Source organism: Aquarana catesbeiana, linkage group LG02 (genome assembly GCF_042186555.1).
Source record: "Aquarana catesbeiana isolate 2022-GZ linkage group LG02, ASM4218655v1, whole genome shotgun sequence".
NCBI lineage: Eukaryota > Metazoa > Chordata > Amphibia > Anura > Ranidae > Aquarana > Aquarana catesbeiana.
In genome coordinates this window covers 328,348,403-328,359,382 of record NC_133325.1, presented here as the reverse complement: position 1 = coordinate 328,359,382, position 10,980 = coordinate 328,348,403, and positions in this window count along the sequence as shown.

Genomic DNA, 10,980 nt, shown 5'->3' with positions numbered 1-10,980 from the left:
ATGACCGAAAAAGGTCTGTTTATCGGCAACCGACCGGCGCTCTCAGCCAGTGGCTCAAATCGATCTTTTCTTCACATTTTTATGTGTAATTTTGTTGCATTTTTATGTGCGGCCTGAGTGTTTTTGTACTTTGGTATTATTTTTATTAGCCAATAGAGAAAACTATCATCTGTTGCATCATTTGTTGCTAGGTATTTCATCTTTTTTAGCTTTTCCATTAGCTTTTATTTCTTTTTATGTTATTATCGGTATTTGTTTATTATTGTTTTTCGTTAGGGTAAGAGTTAAGGTTAGTTTAGGTTAGGATTAGGGGTAAGGATTATTTATTTATTTATTTTTTGTTAGGGTTAGGGTGTTAAAACTACTACTACTACTAATATTAATATATAAAAAAATGTATAAATAAATGTAAAATAAATAAACAAATAAATGAAAAAAATCATAAATAAATCCAATAATTGAATACTAAGTAATAATAAATAAATAATTAACCCCTAACCTTAACCCAAAACCTTAAAAAATTAAATAAAATAATAATAATAAACCAAACACCCTAACCCTTAAACTAAATAAATAAATAAATTATTATTTTTATTATTTTTAATAGTAATTTATTTATTTTTTTGTTCAGTTTTGGGTGTTTATTATTATATTATTATTTATTATTATTTTTATTAATAATAAACATAATAATAATAATAATAATAATAATAATAATAATGTATTTAATATTTTTTTAATGTTAGCAGTTAATTATTATTTATGTATTATTACATAGTATTAATTTTTTTTATTTATTTATTATTTATTTATTTATGATGATTATTAGTTGTTTGTGTATTTATTTTCCATTTATTTGTTCATATATTATTACTATTTTATTTTTTCATTCTTTTATTTAAGCAGAAAATAATGCAAAAACGTGGGAAAAAAACATGTAAATGCACACAAAAATGTGCAAATGACGCTATTTCATTAATTCCTATGGGGATAAAAATGCTACAAAAACGCTTCAAATCTGCCCGATTTGAGCTACAAAGAAAGTTTCAGAACTTTTTTGAGCTTCAGGTGTTTGGCTTTAGGAGTGGAGATGTGAACCACTTCCATAGAGAATAAGTGATTTTTTTTCTCCTCCAGCATTTCAGAGCTTCAAGATCAAGCTACAAGGGTGTGAATGGGGCCTTTGTGCTTTTAATTGAGACACGTACACACTATACAGGGATATGCTTTGTTCATATTTCATGTCTGAGGTTTACAAGCACTTTAAGGTTTAGAAGCCCGAAAAAACATGCAAAAAGGCTAGTACAAGCACTCAATAAAAAGAAACCTAACCAACGGATTTCCCCATCCATGCTAACAGTGAGGGTGAAGGATTTTCCATTGCCCGCTATGGTATTCAGGCAACCGCAGCACATGAGGCTACTTGAATACAATTGTGCTACCGAGTGGCTGCCTCTCTTAGGATGAAGTCATCATTTAGCCAATAATTTTCATACAGCTCAGTCAATTTTTAGGTCAACTTTTTTTTTTCAACAGAATGTCAAACGGAAAATTGAATTCAAATACTTACCATAATTTTCCTTTCCTGACGAGCTCCATGGCAGCACAGCTGGGTATAGGCTCCGCCCCCCCATGCCTCCAGGACTTACCTCATATAAATTTGAGCCCACCTACAGCCTCGGCGTTCTGTAAGTAGTCCTACCAAGCTGGGTGGGATCTGTGCTGCCATGGCCCTCATCAGGAAAGGAAAATTACATTAAGTATTTGAATTCAATTTTCTGTTTTCCTGACGGCTCCATGTCAGCACAGCTGGGAACTGTCTAGCCAAAACAGGGGAGGGATAATGTTACACACTCCTCAATGCCTCTGCCAAACTCAACTGTCATTAAGCCATGAATATTTTGGTGCCCACGTAGCTGCCTTGCAGATTTCAGACACTCGGCCTGCTGCCACTCTCAAGGTCGAGACCCTTCTAGTGAAGGGTGCCGTGATTCTCCTGGCACAGCCAACCCTTTCAACTTGTAGGCCAAAGAGATGAGCTTTACCAACCAAGAGGCAATAATCTTGCTGGAAGCCAAAAAATCATTATGTGTTCCACCTGGAATGACAAACAGATGCGTAAAAACCGGCACAGCGCGGGTGCGCGTGCATAGGGGAGACTCTGCCAACACCGCTGCCCACTTTACATGGACCCAGTGGATCCCAGACAAGGCTGTTAGCCCTGACAAAAGCCGCCCCGAGGACCAGCAGCGGAGCTCCCTGGATTATGGGTCATTTAGCCAAGACACCAGGGACTGCATCCATTCTAATCCACACATGGACGGACAGACGGCCAGCCATTTAGACCAGCCAGGTAGAGGAGCACACCTAGGTCCCGTGCCTATGAGGAAAAAAGAACGCAGAGGCTGTAGGTGGGCTCAAATTTATACAGACATTTCAAGTCTCCCGCGAGGTGCGGGAGCCTCCCGCATTTGGGGGGAGCCTCCCGCACACCCACAAATGCTGCCTGATATCCCGGCTGTGGGGCTGATCCTGGATGGTCCCCTGGTTCACAGTTGGGGATGATCGGTGCAGCAGGAGGGACAGCTGTGAACACCGATCTCCCTGTATAGCTGACATCTGCTTCTCCTTCTCTCCCTCCCGCGGCTGTTGGCTAAAAAGCTATACAGGGAGATTGGTGATCACAGCTGTCCATCCTGCTGCACCGATCATCCCTGACTGTTCCCTGTATCCTCCTCCTCCAGCTCCCCTCTGTGTCTTCTATGGCTCCCCTCCTGTCCTTCACCCGGCTCTCTGTCCTCCTCCTCCAGCCCCCCTCCGTGTCCTTCACCCCCCCCTTCTTCACCGGCTCCCTGTCCTCCTCCTCCGCCCCCACCCCCCCCGCAGCCTGCTTCCCTCCTCTCCTGCCAGCTGTGGGGATCTGTCAGGATGGTGAGCGGAGGAAGGGACCGGTCATTTACCGGCCCCTGCCTTTTCTGAATTGGACACAGTGAGCGAGATCGCTCCTGTGTCCTGTGAAAACTGAGCAGAGTAACCTGTGTTACTCTGCTCAGTTTATGAATGGACAGGAGCCGCTGTCTTCTGTCCATTCATCTTCAATGCTGAGAAAGGGACTGGGGAATCAATGTCCTCAGTCCCTTTCCATGTTTCAAGAGGAGATGTCAGGGGTCTGTTTAGACCTCTGATATCTCACCAAAGGCCCCCCCCCCCCCAACAGAGTTGATTAAAAAAAAAAAAAAAATTTAAAAATAAATAAAATTGTAAACAAAAAATTATAAAAAAAAAAAAAAAAAAACTACTGACACCACCCACTGCCCTACCAACACTGTCCACTTCCCCAACTCCCTCCCCCCCAAAAAGCATTGTGAACAAAAAAAAAAATTGAAAAATCAATATGTAAAAATAAAAACTACTGACACTGTCCACTGCCCTGCTGACACCGTCCACTGCCCTGCTGACACCGTCCACTGCCCTGCTGACACCGTCCACTGCCCTGCTGACACCGTCCACTGCCCTGCTGACACCGTCCACTGCCCTGCTGACACCATCCACTGCCCTGCTGACACCATCCACTGCCCTGCTGACACCGTCCACTGCCCTGCTGACACCGTCCACTGCCCTGCTGACACCGTCCACTGCCCTGCTGACACCGTCCACTGCTCTACTGACACCGTCCACTGCTCTACTGACACCGTCCACTGCCCTACTGACACAGTCCACTGCCCTACTGACACCGTCCACTGCTCTACTGGCACCGTCCTCTGTTCTACTGACACCGTCCACTGCCCTGCTGACACCATCCACTGCCCTACTGACACTGTCCACTGCCCTACTGACAATATCACAGCCACATACTTCCCACCTCCTTCCACAGAAGCACTGTGAAAAAAAACTTTAAAAAAATGATTTAAAGAAAATAATAAACAACAAAATTGTAAAAAATATAGAAAATAATAAAAAACAAAAACTACTGACACATTGCTCTACTGACACTGTACACTACCCCACCCCAAATCATTGTGAAAAACAAAACTAAAAAAGTAAATTGTAAAATCATTTAAAAAATACAATTGTAAAATAATAATAATAAAATAAAGAACTACTGACACCGTCCACTGCCCTACTGACACCACCCTCCACACCTTCCACTGTAAGTCATCTCAGACTCTATTAAACCACACCCATTTAAGCCACGCCCAATATGTAGCACGGTTTGAGCCATGCCCACCTCCCTCAAATGAGTTTTCCACCTCCCTGAAATGAGTTTTTGCAGGGTGAGATAATTTATATGTGTTAAGTCCTGGAGGCATGGGGGGCGGAGCCTATACCCACCTGTGCTGACATGGAGCCATCAGGAAATCAACTTTAGTCGAGTCAGGTGGTGCCTGCAGGGCCACCCACAGCTCAAATTCCTGAAATTACTGCACAATTGAAAACCACAGACTTCAAAAGTAAATGAATGGGATTCTTTTAGGCTCGATTCACATCTATGCATGTTGCTTTTGAGCGTTTCAGCAGTGCGTTTTGCGGTGCTTGCCGCGTTTTTGGACATGTGTGTTTACCACGATTTTGCTGCAATTTGTGTTTTTTTTCTTACGCTGTATATAGCTGGTTGCTAAGGAGGGGGCCTGGGAAGTCGGTCACCACGTCCTTAACAACCCATGAGTCATCAACTGTCAGCGTGCTTCCTGCTGAATGTAAAAAAAAGAATTGCCGGCAAAAAAAAATAATCGTGAAAAAAACTGCGTGAGGTTCCCCCCCCCCAGGTCCATACCAGGCCCTTGGGTCTAGTATGGATTCGGAGGGGACTACCCCACCCCAAAATTTTTAAAAAAATGGCGTGGGCCCCCCCCAAAAATTCATATCAGACCCTTATCCGAGCATGCAGCCCGGCAGGTCAGCTCAACATGGGGGGATGAGTGCTTTGGGGCAGGGGGGCTCTGCCCCCCCCACCCCAAAGCACCTTGCCCTCATGTTGATGGGAACAAGGGCCTCTTCCCGACAACCCTTGCCCGGTGTTTGTCGGGGTCTGCGGGCGGGGGGCTTATCGGAATCTGGAAGCCTCCTTAACAGGGGGCCCCCAGATCCCAGCCTCCCCCCTATGTGAATGAGTATGGGGTACATTGTACCCCTACCCATTCACCAAAAAAAAGTAGTGTAGTGTTAAAAAATACAGTAGACAGTTTTTGAAAAGTCTTGTATTAAAAATATCTTCTTCCTCCATCTTCTCCCGCATCTTCCTCCTCCGGGCTTCTCCGGGCCCCCTGCCATGGCGCTTGTCAGGAAAGGAAAATTACGGTAAGTATTTGAATTCAATTTTATGTTTTCCTGACGGCTCCATGTCAGCACAGCTGGGAACTAACTAGCCAAAACAGGGGAGGGATAATGCTACACACTCCTCAATTCTGACTAAATAAACAGAAGCAAGGATGCCTCTGCCAAACTCAACTGTCAGTGCCCCCCACCCCAAAGCACCTTGTCCTCATGTTGATGGGGACAAGTGCCTCTTCCCGACAACCTTTGCCCGGTGGTTGTCGGGGTCTGCGGGTGGGGGGCTTATCGGAATCTGGAAGCCTCCTTTAACAGGGGGGCCCCCAGATCCCAGCCTCCCCCCTATGTGAATGAGTATGGGGTACATTGTACCCCTACCCATTCACCAAAAAAAAAGTAGTGTAGTGTTAAAAAATACAGTAGACAGTTTTTGACAAGTCTTTTATTAAAAATATCTTCTTCTTCCCCGCTTCTTCCTCCGGTCTTCCTCCATCTTCTCCCGCATCTTCCTCCTCCGGGCTTCTCCTTCTCCCACTGCTTCTTCCTCCGCTCTTCTTCTTTCTTTTGCCTTCTTTGTCCGGTGTTCTTTTTCCTCTGCCGCCACTCCCGCCGACGACCCTCCTCTGATGCTGATCTGTCTGCGCCAATGTCAAGCATTTCTTAGATAACGATGGTGGCATGACCATTGGATTACATCATCCGGAGGACCCGCCCCCTATGACATCACCGCCCGGGACATGATGAGTCAGTGACTTTACAAGGTGACGTAATCCGATTGCCATGCCCCCATCGTTAAATCTAAGAAATGCTTAACATCAGCGCGGACAGATCATTGGGACACAGCATCAGAGGAGGGTCGTCGGTGGGAGCGGCAGCAGAGGAAGAAGAACACCGGACAAAGAAGACAGTAGAAAGAAGAAGAGCGGAAGAAGGAGAAGCCCGGAGTAGGAAGATTCGAGAGAAGATGGAGGAAGACCGGAGGAAGAAGCGGGGAAGAAGGTATTTTTAATAAAAGATTTGTTATAAACTGTCTACTATATTTTTGCACACTACACTACTTTTTTTGGGTGAATGGGTAGGGATACGAAGTACCCCATACTCATTCACATAGGGGAGAGGCCGGGATCTGGGGGCCCCCTTGTTAAAGGGAGCTTCCAGATTCTGATAAGCCCCCCCCGCCCGGAGACCCCAACAACCACCGGGCAAGGGTTGTCAGGAAGAGGCCCTTGTCCCCATCAACATGGGGCAAGGTGCTTTGGGGTGTGGAGCACAGAGCTCCCCCTGCCCCAAAGCGCCCATCCCCCCATGTTGAGGGAATGCGGCCTAGTATGGTTCAGGAGGGGGGCGCTCGCTCGTCCCCTCCCTTTCCTGACCTGCCAGGCTGCATGCTCGGATAAGGGTCTGGTATGGATTTTGGGGGGACCCCCAAGCCATTTTAAAATTTTGGCATGGGGGGGTCCCCTCCAAATCAATACTAGACCCAGGGGCCTGGTATGGACCTGGGGGGGGGGACCCCACGCTGTTTTTTTTCATGATTTTTTTTTAGCCGGCATTTCTTTTTTTTTACATTAAGCAGGGAAGCCAGCTGACAGCTGATGACACATCAGTTGTTAAGGATGTGGCAGCCGGCTTCCCGACCCCTTCCTTAGCAACCAACTATATACAGTGTAAAAAAAGAAATTTAAAAAACATGCAAAATCGCACCAAATTGAGGTAAAAACGCGGGAAAAGCGCAGTACTTGAAGTCTATTATATGCAAAACGCTGCATTTTGTGGGGAAAAAAGTCCCTGACCCTTTCCAAAGACGCAGAAGGACAAAAATGCATTGATGTGTACATGCCCCATAGGAACCCATGTTAAAAAAATTCCCTGTATTTCTGCAAAATGCAAAATGCATCAAAAAATACATTAGTGTGAATAGAGCCTTAGAGCTGGTTTGCATCAGAACAAAATGCACATGCAAAAGAAAATCCATTCTTTTTGAATGGATCTGTTCAGAGCACTGTGTTTCAAAAAAATTCCTGAATGCTGAATATTGGGTGGTTTACCTGTATCTTGCCATTCACACCTAGGCGTTTTAATGCACTTCAAAGCAAGTACACAGGTTTGCCATTGTTTTTAAATGGTGCTAATTTACATCTGTGTGATGTGCTGACCTCCAGTGTCCAGTATATGATTCATCCGCAGCTTATTGATTACAGTGGAAAGGCATTACAATACATGATTGTTTATAACACACATGAGACTGTGGAACTTAACCCCTTCCCTGACACTGATGGTTATGGTAATGGCTGCTATAGCTACTAAAAAAGTTGCTGGCTTTCTTGTAATAGTGATTAGGATAGCTGCTGGGAAGGTGACACTTCATTCTCTACCTTGTGTCTCAGGGCCAACTATCCCTTCTGAGGGTTTAAGACCTCTATGGAGGATGTCCGGAAGTAAAAGATTAGTGACCATCCGTTTGATGATCTCCCCTGTATAGTATGAACCCAGAAGGGCTCAACTCCAGACACTTCCTGGATTTAGAGCTGGCAGACATCTCTGTCTGGGGCAAAAAGCTGATCAAGCACAGTCTGTGCTTGACTAGCTTCAACAAAGTGCAGAAGTGACATTGGGGGTCTAATAGACGTCTGATATCTCCTTTATGAGAACTTGTCACCTGCACTATTCTATCACAAAATAAAAGCCCTCTTGTTATAGCAATGAACTTGAGAACGCAGCGACTCAAAGCAGGAGTCTGGTGCATCTCCATTCATCGTTTCAGGTCCAATTTCAGCCCGCCTTCAATTCCCAATAGTGTGAACCCAGCCTAAAGTTTAAAGCAGAGTTCCACCCAAAAATGGAACTTCCGCTTTAATTGAAGGTGACCCCCTGACATGCCACATTTGGCATGTCATTTTTTGGGGGAGGGGGGTGCGGATACCCCCCAGCTCCCACTTCCTTCTGGCGCACCCTCGGCGCCGGAAAGAAGATCACCTCTCCCCCCTGCCTCTCGGCAATCATCTGGGACACGTCACAGGTCCCAGATGATTGCGCGGCCAGTCACGGCGCGTGGCGCGGCTCGCACATGCACAGTGGGTGCCCGGCTGTGAAGCCACAGCCGGGCACCCACACTTACAATGCCAGCGTCGCAGAGAGGAGGGGGAGACGAGCGGGGCTTCGATTACCCACATCGCTGGACCCTGGGACAGGTAAGTGTCCGATTATTAAAAGTCAGCAGCTGCAGTATTTGTAACTGCTGACTTTTAATTTTTTTTTTTTTAAGCGGAACTCTGCTTTAAATCGAAAAAAAAAAATTTTTTAAGTGACTCTAAAAGCAATTTGTTCATTAAAAAAAAACAGGTTATAATTATATGCTCTGTTAAAACCTCTCCTTTTGCGGTCCCCCACTGGTGCTCTCCCCTCCTTTTTACAAGTGCCTCCATAGCAAGCTGTGTGCACTTTTTTAACCTGTGTGGTTTTTAACCTTAATGCAGAGAATGCATTATAGTAAATCACTTTAGGATCACTTTAAGGTTTTTTTTTTTACCATTAAGGCTTCATTCACACCATGGTGCAGAGACGTCAGTTTTTCTGCACATGTTCTGCAAGGGCTCAAAAAAACAATGGTTCTCTATGTGCCCTGTACACCACACCATGCAGATTTTTTCTGTGCAGGAATCTGCAATGTGTATGCAGTTTTCTGCATGGGAAAAAAACTGATATGACAACAACATTGGTGTGAACAGGGCACATAACTGATGACGTGCATGAAAACTGATATCAACTGAGGTCTCTGCAAGTGAAATCTGCGCAGTTTTCATGCACATATGGTGTGAACGAGGCCTTAAAGTGGTTGTAAACCCTTCCAAATACTCTGTGAAGTGACTGGCCTCTGGTGATACACAGAGATAAAACAAATCCTTCTACATAATTTGTACCTGTTTATCTGCGGTCTTCTCTGCATCCCTTTGAAGTCCTGAATTTATAAAGCTTGTCTGCACTGTCAGAAAAAAGAGGGTGGAGAGTTGAAGTTACACTCTGTAGAGCTCAGTGAGGAGAGCTCTGAGAGCTAATTGGAGGGAAGAGACACACCCCCTTCACACAGCACACAGGAGCAGAGCTGATGCTGTTAATTAGCTGGAGGTCCGTCACCTTTTTTCTTTTATTGTCAGGAAAACTTGTCAGAAGTGATCCATGCTGATAGCAGAGGAACAAAGTAGCAAACAGAAATGACACTTAGCCCTGGTTCACATTACAACGATTTGGCATGCGATTTGACATGTCAAATCGCATGCCAAATCGGCGGCTATTGTTGGCATGACGTACCGATTCCCAAAAGTAGTTCCTGTACTACTTTGGGCGACTTCGGGGTGCGATTTCAATAGACATCTGTGCAGGAACCCGCACAGATATTTCTGAAATCGCCACTGAAGTCGGGACTGACATGCAGGAATGAAATCGTTCAGCTGAACTACTGTACAATTTCATTCCCGCTGTCAGTGTGAACCTGGGCTAAGTGCTCCTAATTTGCACAAGTACCCACTATAGAGGGTTAAGCTTTATTAATATTTAATGTCTGAGGTTTACAACCACTTTATTGCATTCTCAGCATTGAGGTGCTACAGGATCCCCCCAGCCCCTTAGGGCTCCTAAACTTGAGTTTAGGAGCTTTTGGTGTTTTTTTTGCCAAAGCTCGTAAACTCAACTCTATAAAAGCCTGTGTGTACACATAGGCTTTTACAAGAGTTTAGAAGCTGCTGTGGTTAGGTGAGGTTCAACCTCGCTCAACCTCCCATGGAAGAATTGCATTCAGGATAGGAACGTTTTGACCGCTGGCCGCAAAATGCGGCAAAATTGCTGTAAAATTGCAGTGCAATTTTGCTGTGTTTTCCTGCGGCCATCGGTCAACCTAGTCTGTGTGTACATGAAGCCTTATTTTTACCTGAGCCCAATCTTGATCCAGCACTGTGCACAAGAGCAGTGGCTCTCTCCCTCTTCACAGAGTGGACTTGATAACAGCAAGCCCACACAAGTGCCCCCATAGGAAGCAGCTTCCTATGGGGGCACTTACTGAAGAGGAAGAGCCAGGAACGCCGGCAAGGGACCCCAGAAAAAGAGGATCAGGACTGCTCTGTGCAAAACCATTCTTTATTTTATATATATATATATATATATATATATATATATATATATATATATATATATATATATATATAGTTTAATATTTAGAATCACTTTAAGCCCTGTTTACACCAAAGGCCACTTTGAAGTCGCTTTACGTTAATGCAATTTCAAAGTCGCGGACCAGTGCGACTTTATGTGCTGCTTGCCAACATCTGTGCAACTTCATACACAGATGTCAATGCAAGTCGCACATGAAATCGCGCAAAAATTGTGCAGGAACCTTTTTCAAAGTGACTGCGACTCGTGTCCACTGATTTAAATGGTTCCATAGCAGCAAATAGGATGGGACTTTATCTATCAAGTCATACCCGTGTGTGAACGGGAGCTTACTGTTCTATTTGTGGTTCTCTTGAGTCACTAAATCTGTTACAACTGATACAATATAAACAGTCACAGATGATAGCAGGCAAAAGATCGCTTCCCAAGATACATGCTAATAAAAGAAACTAATGTTACTTTCAGTGATACGTTTGTATCATTTTCTTTATAAAACCAGCACTATGTCTGGGAGTTCCACTGATCTGCTGTTCTTAGCAATATAAC